At 52.2% G+C, this 11,236-nt stretch overlaps 1 protein-coding gene across 1 annotated transcript in view; it reads left to right on the forward strand.

Moving 5' to 3' along the window:
* The first annotated feature begins 7,813 nt into the window (after positions 1–7,813).
* HIVEP1 (HIVEP zinc finger 1) overlaps positions 7,814–11,236 on the forward strand; it is a 135,691-nt gene continuing 132,268 nt past the window's right edge. Inside the window, 1 exon segment of the mRNA XM_038584179.1 lies at positions 7,814–7,939. The gene's annotated coding sequence lies outside the window, so the exon portion shown is untranslated.

Raw genomic sequence — 11,236 nt, forward strand, 5'->3', positions numbered from 1 at the left:
AGCTAGTTTCTGCTAGTGTCCAGTTAACTAGGATAAAATCAACAGTTAAAGGCTCTCCATAATGGGGGGGGGGGGCGCTGACATATTCTGATCTAGAAGAATGGGCATGCAAGGCACGTCATTATGGAGATTCTTTTGCTTCGGAGGTATACCCTTGCCCCTTCAAGGCTTCAGGTCCATCTCGGAAGGGAAATAATATTTACTTTCAAAACAGAGCTAAAAAGCAAACAAAGCCTCAGAAAACATACAATACCACCTTGTTCGAAGTTTGTGCTAAGAGGGGAGGGGAAATGAATCTGACTTAGAAGGCCTTTTGTGTGTGTGCGTGTGTGTGTGTGTGTGTGTGTAACAGACAGGACAGCACAGGGTCCAAGCTCTTGGGGATCATCAGCGAAGTGGATTGTTCATTTCGGTCCAGGTAACAAAGGGATAGCCCGGGCAAAAGGCTCCTTTCTCCCTGCGGGGAGGGGAAGAAGTGGAAATCCTTTACCGTGACCACCTGCTTCCCTCTCTTCAAACCGGCACAGAAAGTGCCAAATATCTGTGTATCATTCTCGGCCCAGAGCCCACGGTATAAACCAACGTAGGCGGTGCACCAGATAACATCAAAGCCCCAGGCAGGGGCCCGAAAAGGGGGGGGGGGCCGAGCAGCCGAGGCAACCAAGCGCCTCCCCCTAGCATTTCCTCTCACGCCCACTTCCAACCTAGGAGGCTTTGGGTTTCTGCTTTTGTTGTTTTTAAAATTAAAAGTTAAAAACCCAGGCAGCTTGGGAGCGGACTTTGGCGTTGCAGTTCGGGTAAGTTTTCTGTCGGTTTCTTTTGTCTGGCGTCTGCGGGCAGAGTTGGCGGAGCGGGCGGGGAGGGTTTCGTCGCCGGGTCGCCCCGCAGAGGAGGGGGAGGGGGAGGGGGAGGGGGAGGAGGAGGGGGGGAGGGGGAGGAGGAGGAGGGGATTCGGCCGGTGGACGGGAAAGCCCGGCGCGCGCGGAGGGCGGAGGGGAGGGGAGGGGAGGGGAGGGGAGGGGAGGGGAGGGGAGGGGAGGGGAGGGACGGGCGGCGGCGTGACCCGGCGGCCGGCGGGGAGGAACCTCCGGGATCTCCGCGTGGCGGCGGCGCTGCTGCCGGGCCGCGCTCGGGGCGCAGGGCGGAGGGCGCGGGGCGCAGGGCGGAGGGCGGCGGGCGGCGGGGCCGCGCCAGGGGGGAGCCCGAGCCGGGCCGGGCGGCCGCGTGGGAACCCGGGCTGGCGGCCGCGCGGGCGGGGGCGGGGGCGGGGGCGGGGGCGGGGGGCCCCGCGGTGCACTCGCGTCCTGCCAGAAGTGCTCAGCAAGGAAAATGTGTGCAGAGCCTGGCCGTGGCATGCCCTCGCTTGAACCGCAATCCGGGTTGGGGGGCGGGGGCTGAACAGCGTTCACGCGGCCAGCAGGGTTGCAGGTTGCAGCCAGAGAAAAATAGGGCCCTGGGAACCCCCTTCTTCTTCTTTTTTTTTTTTTCACTCCGCCCCAAGAGTAGGGTCACCTCCTCCATTGTCCCAGCTTTTTTGACAGTTCAAACTGCTGTTCACCATTTACATTTACCTTCTGGTTAAAAAAAGAAAAAAAAAATTTTTTTCTTTCCCCCCTTACATTCCGACACCATTTGCGAAACTGTATTTAATTTGCCCACAAGACAAGTCGAAGCGAGCTACTTTACCGGTTAGCTGGATTTCCCTGCGTTCTGATGACTAGGAAGTTAGAACTGCAGGCGGAATTAGGAAAAAGGCATTGCATTTAGAAAATTCGAAACTGGGAAATAGGAAGGTGTCCCGGATCGCCTGTATTGCGAAGGAAAGTTTAATATTGATTTGCCGCTCAAAAGCTCAAAAGTTGTGAGTCGTCTCTTTAAGGCGGGAGGGGGACTCTTTTAACGAGCTAAAATAGCAAAATTATCTATTATAATTCTAAATTGCATGCTTAATCTGTTGGGAAGCTCACAACAATGGCAAAAATCCCATACAAACACTGTGTTCACAGTGTGTATTATGTTCACCAAGTATGTGGTTAAAAATATACTCATTCAGTTAGGATTTTGATTTAGCAAGTGACACCAAGGAGAATTAATCATTATCAAGCTACCTTAATCTTTATCCTCTGACAGTTTAGATGTACTTTAACATTTAAATGAAGGTTTATCTTTTATTCAAATGCCCAGTTGGGAAGTTATAGCACATACTTTTTTTTGTGATTGCCATCCATTAAATAGCCTTTATTTTTATAAAAGACAGACGATTACATCACACTGAAAATTTAAAGATTGCATTATTTCATTGCCAGGTTGGGAGTATAGTATGCTAAACAACGTCATTTCAAATGTAGGCAGTTGTTGGGTGATCTTTGCTCTCATGACCAAATTTAGTTTTTAATAGGTAATCCTCCCCCCCCCCCCCCAACTTAGGTGACATTACTTTTGGTTACAAGCTCGCCTTTATTGAGTATTCCATTTTTAATCATTCCTATTCTGGTGCATTAAAGCTTTTTCTTAGTTCAGATGAGCTAGAGGTAGGACTTCCTCAGGGGACTTTTCGGGGTCAACCCTAGCAGGAAAAGCCTCGACGTCTTTCTGGAAGCCCCAGGGAACAAAACAATTCAAGTCTGCACAGATGGCCCGCGTAGTGGGTGTACGGTCGTTTAGCATATTTATTCCTTAAAAGGGGAAAGCAGTTTGGTTTAATCTGAGACATTTTTCCTGCATCCAAATTTCTGCTTCGCCTCATTCCCCCCGAAGTTCAACGTGGCTCCTCAAAGCAGGGACTCTCGCCTGCTTCTCCCGGCGGACGGGAGCCCCCTCCCGCCCCGGGTTCCAACACCGCACAGTAGGTCTAACCCCGAAACACCTCCTTCGTTATCAGTGCCCTGGCCCAGCCCCTCCCGCCTTCTTTCCATAGATTACACACACTCCCAGCTTCCTCTAACTGCTTTCTAGCAGCCAGGGTCAGCCTCTGGTTTAGGGCCAGTACCCCGCCTGCCCCCTTCCCCTCCTCCTCGCGCCCCGCTCGCGGCCCCGGGACCCCCGCCCGCCGTGCCCCCCGTGCCCCGGGCTGTCAGGCGGGCAGGCAGGGGTTAACCGCGCCGGCAGCCCCGGCTCTGGGAACCACCGGCGGGCTCCGGAGCGGCCTCTGGAATAACCTTGGCTTCCCTCAATCTTTTAATAGAACATCCGCCACCAAGAAGTGGTTTCAGTTCAGGGTTAATAATATGTCCCCCTTCCACCCTCCAAACCGACACCCCGCCCCCTCCCTCCCCGTTTTTTTTTTTTAAGTTGTTTTTCAAAGTTAATGAGTTTCAAGTTTCACAATGACTTTCCCCTTCCCTCTACGCGTTGCTGAGGAAACCCCCTTGGGGTCCCCCTCCCCCCCCCCCCCCGCGCAGCCCTCCCTTCTCCTTCCCCTCCCCCATACGGCCCGGGCGGGGGGCGGGCCTGGGAGACCCCATGACGTCACCGGCCCGGCCCACATCCTGCTTTAGAAAGTAAAGAGACGGTAAAGAGAAACTACCGCCCCGCCCGTCCCCGCCCCTCTTCCCGGACCAACCGCCCCCAACTGCGCGACCCGGCCAGGCCTTCCCCGGGCCGCGTGACCGGCCGGGCCCGCCCCTCCGCCCCCGCCGGGCGCCAGTCCCCGAGCCGGCGCGACCCCGGGGCCCGCCCCTCGCGTCCCTAACCCCGCCCCTCCCCCTCGGGCCGCGCCGCCGCCGCCTCCCGCCCCCCCACCGCGTCCCTGCGGCGGCCGGGCGGGGCGGAGCCGCAGGCGGGGGGCGAGGGGGGAGGCGCGGTCCGGGGCCCGCCCCGCCCCGCCCCGCCCCGCCGGGGAGACCCAGCGCTCCGGGCTCCACGCGGGCCCCGGCCGGGGCACCCACCCGTCCCCGTCCGCGTCCCCGCCCCCGCCCCCGCCCCGCGCAGGGCGGCCGGCCGCGCCCGTCCGCCCGGGCCCCTCCCCCGCCGGGGACGCCCCCCCCCCCGCCCGCGCCCGGCTCGCGGCCTCCCCGCCTCCCGCCCCCGGGGATCCCCTGCCGCCCCGCCCACCCGCGGGAAAGCCTCGGACCTTCGCCCTCCCTCCCCCGCGCCGCCCGGCCCGCGCTCCTCGCGTCGCCCCTAAAGACGCTAAACGTGCCCTACTCTGCCCCGGGGAGAGGTAAAGCCCGCGCCCGCCCTCCGCGCCCCGGGGGCCGCTCCCCCGCCGCGCCGCCCCCTCCCCGGCGGCGGTCATGCCGCGGCCCCGGGCGCCGGCGAGCGCGGCCGCCTCCCCCGCCCGGCGCCTGCGGCCCCCCGCCCGCGCGCCCCGCGCTCCCCGCCCGCCCGCCCCCCGGCCGGCTCCCCTGTTTAATATTTCAGCGCTGGGTGGTGTGAGCGCCAGTCGCCGGCCTCCGGGGTGGCTGCTGCTGGGGCGGCGGCGGCGGCGGCGGCGGCGGCGGCGGCGGGGAGGGGGCCGGAGCCGGGGGCCGGGAGCAGCCGCGGGAGGGGGCGATGTTTGTGTTTGGGGTTGTCAAGTGAAGGAGGGATCCCGGGCGCCGCCGCTGCCGCCGCCGCCGCCGCCGCACGGGGGTCGCGGAGATTCCGAGCTGCGGCCGCCGCCATCAGCAGCGCAGCTCCCGGGCCGGCTGCAGCGGCAGCGGCTCCGCCGGGCGTCCTGGCAGCAGGTTCGGCGCGGGCTGGGCGGCGGGGGCGCTGCAGCTGGGAGGGCGCGGGGGGAGGGGGCAGGACCGCGTCCCCCTGCGCGGGCGGGGGGCGTGCGGGCGCGCGTGTGTGCGCGCGTGTGTGTGTGTGTGTGTGTGTGTGCAGCCGCCGACCTTGCGGAGGGGATGGCTGCGTGCGGGAGACACTTGGCACTTCTGGGCGCCCTCGCCGCGCGCGAGCGGCCCGAGCTGCGGTCCTGCGAGGCGAGCAGGTACGGAGGGACCCAGCCTCCCCACCCGCGTTCCAGCCGCAGACGCATTTTTGCAAGAGGGTGGGGGGGGGGTGAGGGAGACCAGGCCTCGGCTTCCCAACCTCCCGGCTTTGTGGCTTTCTTTCCCTTTCGTTCTTTGCTCCAAGTGCCTGTTTACTCCCAGCCACCTGGGTAGTTTCTTTCCGGGTTGGGAGTACGCGCCTGCAGCAGTTGGGAAGCGGGCGGAGGGTCTGGGCGCGGGTCGGCTCCGGCTCGCCCTGGGGTCGGGCTGGGGAAGGAGTTGCTGCTGGGGAGGGGAGGGGAGGGGAGGGGAGGGAGGGAGGGAGGGGAGGGGGCGGTGGCGGAGCCGGAGCTGGAGCCGGCGGCGAGGAGGAGTCTCAGGGCTGCCGCGCTCGCCTCATACCGGCCTCCTCCTCCTCCTCCTCCTCCTCCTCCTCCTCCTCCTCCTCCTCCTCCTCCTCTCCGCATCCACTCCGGGCTCCTTCCTGAGCTGGCACTTCCATTCCCCCCTCCTCCTGGCATGCGAAGCGCTTTGTTCAGTGCAGCGTTGCAGAGGGGTTTTCCCAGGCTCCGCCCTCCACATTCATTCATGTTTTTTCTCCTTGCAACTGTCTTTACGCTTTTTGATCGTGTCATGTTTTTGCTCCATGTGGTATTTATTCCTTCCCTGCAAAGGAACGCTTTATGACTCGTCCTAGTCGCTCTAGTGCCGCTGTCTTTGCATCTGCTCGCTCCCCCCCCCCCCCCCCCCCACCAGGATTTAGACCTGGGATGGACAGCTAGGGACAGCGGGGAGGCAGGGAACCGGCTAGCAGAGAGCTGTTACTGATTGGGGATTTGCAGGTTTTGTATTTATGCTCCCCATACGGGGTCACGTGATTGGATCGCATTCGGAGTTCACGCTTTAAAAACTTCCGAATATCACGAGCATTTAAAAGCTTTAAAGTTTAACAAGGAATGCGGTTAAGGCTGCGTACAATTTGCTGGGCCCCAACGTCTCTGAACGTCGATGGAATCAAGCTTCATGAATCGGATGGTGGATGTCTTTAACCAAAGCAGGGAGTTGAGGAACCAAATCCTTTATGGATCATTTAGCACGGTGCCAGATGAAGTAGATGGTGGTTGGCCATCGTGTTTCTTATTCTTCTCTCTGCAGTTAAAATAAAAATTGCAAATAATTTTGTGCGGTGCCCCCACGTAGCCCTTATCAGGGGTGAGATACTGAAGTTACTTGTAGCCTTCTTGGCTTCTGTTTCTCCTCTGCTATGATGAGATCATAGATTTCGAAAACTTTACACTGGGATATTAGATCTAGTCTTTCCCATTTAGGCTTTGTTGGGAGAATTAATATTTGAATATTTTTTGTGTGCCAGGCAACAGGCAAAGCATCTACATTGTTTAGGCTGGACCTCACAACAACCTTGTGAGGTGGATACCGTTTCCTAGTTTTATAGTTGGGACATCTGATCTTAAGAGAGGTTAAGTGCCTTGAACAAGGCCACACAGTAAGGGGAAAAGCCTGGCTTTGAACTCAGTCCGGTTTGACTCCGAGATATATAGTCATGATTTGTGCTCTCCAGCCTTTTGAATAAAACCACAGAATACCTATTATCTCTGCTGAGGAAATAAGCACTGAGAGTAGCCGAGTCACCTGGTGCCATATTTTTTTAGTTGCTGACCATGGGCAGGTTAGGCAACCTCTCCCCATCTCCTCTTCTTATCTGTAAAGTAGGTAAGTCATAGCTACCTTGCCAGTTATTGTTAAGATTGGATTAGGTAATGTGTAGAAAGCACACAGGCACCCTGCTCAGTAGGTACTCTCTCGTTTCTTCTACAGTACTGGATATAGAGTGTTCTAAATCAAAGCATTTCCTGCCCCATTCTTGTGTCTTTGCTTAGTGATTAAACATAATTTCATGCTTAACATCGTCAGGTTTATTCCAGGAAGCTAAAACTAAAGTTTTCGCTCTAGGATCCTTGAGGGTCTCGTAGAATAGGAGGCAGAGGTGGCTGATTTGGGAAGAGGGATGATTGGGTGTGGGGTTATTACCGTGTTGACATGTTGCATGTGCCATCACTGTTTTTAGAACGTAGAAGTCAGGACAGACCAGGTTATGCTGCAGTAACAAATAACTCCCAAACCTCGGCCACTTCCAAACAACGAAGGCCTCTTTCTTGTTTATGTAGACTGATCATGTTAGATGAGCAAGAGCTCAGCTCTGTGTTGCAACATTCACTGTCTGGAATGGTGCCTGTCCCATGGCAGAGGGAACAGAGCGCTGGAGGATTTTGCTTTGATAACTAAACAGCCTGGTACCGCCTAGAAACGGTGCATGTCTTCTCCACTCACAGGTCATTAGCCAGAACTGGTCACACATTGTAGTTTAACACAGGGAGGCATAAAGCATGGTCCTGGCACAGGCCTGAGAGAACATACTGGAATAGTTGGGGAGCAGCTCCGATAGCAACCACATATATTAACTGAATTAATTCAGTAAAACAAGATGAATGAGACCTGGTCCTTGTTCCCAAAGAGCTTATGAAGGAGCAGACGTATTACATACGGCATAATCCTTTTATGGCCTGACGCTGTAACTTTAATCTGTACCCTGTGATGACTTTAAAACACAGTGGGGTGAATCTTTTTCACTCTTCTTTGATAAAGGTACAGTGATTTTCTTTTTCTGTGTTCTTAATAAGAAAGCCCAGGTAGTAGCAAAATGAGATGCCTATGGTTAATTCAAAGTTAGTAATGTTTTGCAGGTGTCTCTAGCTTGGTTATCTTTTGTTGAATTTAGGTTAGGACTGAACTAAGCCATAACTTTTGAAATGTCTTTTTCCTTTGAAGGTAGTAAAATGTGATTTGTTTTTTCTCCTTCAGCACATGGATTAATTGATGGATGTTGAGTTTATGGAGCTACCTTTTTGTGACCTGCTCTTCCTACAGTTTCTAAGAAGCAAAAGGGGCCCCTGAATCAAAGAAAATGCCTCGAACTAAACAGATTCATCCCAGAAATCTAAGAGGTAAGGCTCTGTGTTAAAATAGAAGTCAGGTTTACGATAAACCTTATAATAAAGTATTTCTTGGGTGACAGGAATGGCAGCCTGCTAGACATTGGACGCTGCTCCATGGTGAGCACCAGGAACGCTGTTTCTCTTGTTCGTGCTCAGTTTTCCTGCACAATTTCCATCTCTCGGGAAATGCTTCATCAATATTTGTTGAATGAATTAATCAGAATTTGACAAAATTACAATGCCCTTCCAACCAGTAGCGTGGATGTGAAAGTGAGGGATTTACTTTCTCTTAACAGGGATGGCGTTTGCATTGGAGGAATCTGAAACGAATAGTTGGATATTCTTTGCCAACATGAATTTTTTATCCCTCCCCCATACCACCATTGAGATTTATTTTTGTACTACTCTATATGTTAGATTATCAAGAGGCGAAGAGAGTTGTAGTTGACATTAACTCAGACCATTATTTGCAGAACTCAGAGGAAAATGACCCATTTTCCATGAGGAAGCAACCAGTCAAAATTACATGTGCTATGTACATTTCATGCAAAGGTGAAAAATGTGTATTGCACCTTCACTGTGAAGAGGTTTTAATTTTAGGAAAGTGAGCTTATTTTAGCTAATTGTTTTAAAAAATAGATGTATGTTGTTCTGATGTGGTATATATATCAACCGGGAAGAACAGTTATCTTTTATATTCAGTTTTAGCAGTGCTAGGCAAGGAACAGCGAGAGCAAATGATTCCAAACTGACTGAAGTATCTTACGACATATTTAGTATTTTTTTTAAAGATTTTATTTATTTATTAGACAGAGAGAGAGAGAGAGGCAGAGACACAGGCAGAGGGAGAAGCAGGCTCCATGCAGGAAGCCTGACGTGGGACTCGATCCCGGGTCTCCAGGATCGCATCCTGGGCCGAAGGCTGCGCTAAACCGCTGAGCCGCCGGGGCTGCCCACGACATATTTAGTATTACAGAAAAAAATAGTCAGGCACGTGCAAGGTAAAAAAAAAAAAAAAAAATTAAATAACCTGAAGATCAAACAGATTAATTGGAAGATGTTTCTTTGTGAAATCAGTTTGGGTAATCACTGTGGGGCAATAATTGAAAACATGGTCAATTTTGTGGCCTACTTGAATCTGGAACAGTGTTTGTTTCCTGCCTAAAAGAGTACTGGAACTCTCTCTGCTGGTGCTGGCATAGGTGGCTGCCTCGGATCCAGTTCAAATTGATGATTATAGCACCAGTGTTCAATGAGGTGAGGATCTAGTTGGAGAACATTAAGTCTTGTGTGTCTAAGACTGATTTTTCAGAGTCATAGAAAATGTTGAGAATTGACCGTGTATTTGCCCATCATTCTCACTAGAACTTGAGCTCCCAAAAGTCGGTACTTTCTCTCATTTACTATTATAGGTAAAGCCTTCCCATTCCTGGGTGCCAGCTGAGGTGGGCCTTTGGAGTCCTGGGCCCGCTTTTATAATTCATCTGTCTAAAGAGGGTGCCCTGTTCTAGTGTGCACGAAGAGGGGTTGTGGTGCCCTAGCCTAGCACAGGTCCTGGAAGCTACTAGGAGCTTGGATATTTGTTGAAATGAATACATGATTGATCTTAAAGCATTATTTATTAGATCACAAGTAGTAAATATTTTTCATATTTAAAATATATACAGACATACCTTGGAGTTTTATGTCCAGTCCTCTTCCCCGAATGCTGCAGTAAAGTGAATATTGCAATGAATCAAGTCAAATGAATTTTTTTGGTTTCCCAGTTAATATAAAAGTTTTGTTTACACTCTGCTATGGTCTATGAAGTGTGCAATAGCATTGTTTTTAAAAATGTACATACTTTAATTAAAAAATACTTTCTGCAAATAAATACTGGTCATCATCTGGGCTTTTAGCGAGTTGTAATCACTGATCACAGATCATCATAACAAATATAATAATAATGAAAAAGCTTGAAACATTGCAAGAATGATCAAAATGTGACACAGAGGCACAAAATGAGTAAACGCTATTGGACCTGATAAGCCCGGGGTTGTCGCAAACTTCCTCCCATTTGTAAAGGACAGCAGAATGCAATAAAGCAGAGCACAATAAAGCAAGGTGTGCTTGTTCTTTATAATATTCTAGATCACATGGCTATCCAGAGAAATGCAGATGTTGGGCCACAGACTATTTTCCTTCCTGTACCAAATGTACAGTCCAACAGATAGTTGTTGAACTGTTTATGTTCTACTGTTTTAGGAGATAGGAATAAAATGATACTCAAACATGGGCCCTGGAAGAGCATGGAATTGAGGAGGGGAGATGGGTAAACATGCACCTGTGCAGTGTGATTTGGGAAGAGCAGAGGTATGGAGCTTCCACAGAGGTGGGGCGTCATACTATGTCCTGATTGTGGGGGACAATTTGGTGAGGGGCAGTGTGGGAAGGAAAGAGAAACAAAGGTACCGTCTGAAGTGGGCTCTTAGGGCTAAGAAATTACCCAGGAAGCTGAGAAGACAGGGTGGAAGCTGGGGTAGGAGCTTATGAAGTGACTTGGGGAATCCAAGCTCCATAAGTTCCGTTCAGGGGGGGAAGGGGCAAGGTAGAGGGTGGGATCGAAGAATTAAAATCAGATCCTGAGGGCCCCTGAATCTGAGTCTAAATTTAGTATGCAGAGCTAAAACTTTATTTTTTTAATTAATTTGCTTTTTTAAAAAAAAGATTTAAAAAAAAAAAAAAGATTTTATTTATTCATGAGAGACACAGAGAGAGAGGCAGAGACATAGGCAGAGGGCGAAGCAGGCTCCCCCACTGGGAGCCCAATGCAGAATTCGATCTCAGGACCCCAGGATCATGACCTGAGCCAAAGGCAGACTCCCAACCACTGAGCCACCCAGGCTTCCTGTAGAGATAAAACTTTAAATAGGAAACCTTGCTTATTTTGCAAAATTAAGATATTTTAAAAGTTTTCCAGGAGAATTTGAAATAAATTCAATTCTGGCCCATCATTGAGAGCTTCAAAAGTTGCTTCACTAAGGCAGTGATGAACTCTCGGGCATCGAAGAGCAGATCACAGTAGATTAGCACAAGACAATTTACTAAAGCCACGTAGGTCAGTGGGCCCTGCAGACTGGCTGGGTGCAGGGATTGGGGGTGGTGGACTGGAAGCTGGGGCATGGCACTTCATGGGAGAGGTGTATCTGAGGCAGTGACCTCACTCAGCAGAGAGGGCAAGGCTGTTCCTGTCGGGGAAACCCAGTAAACAGAGGCACAAAGACAAGGAAGTGCTAAGGTGTAACACTTTAAGAATTTCCACTTCCC

Source organism: Canis lupus, chromosome 35, assembly GCF_011100685.1.
Source record: "Canis lupus familiaris isolate Mischka breed German Shepherd chromosome 35, alternate assembly UU_Cfam_GSD_1.0, whole genome shotgun sequence".
Classification (NCBI taxonomy): domain Eukaryota; kingdom Metazoa; phylum Chordata; class Mammalia; order Carnivora; family Canidae; genus Canis; species Canis lupus.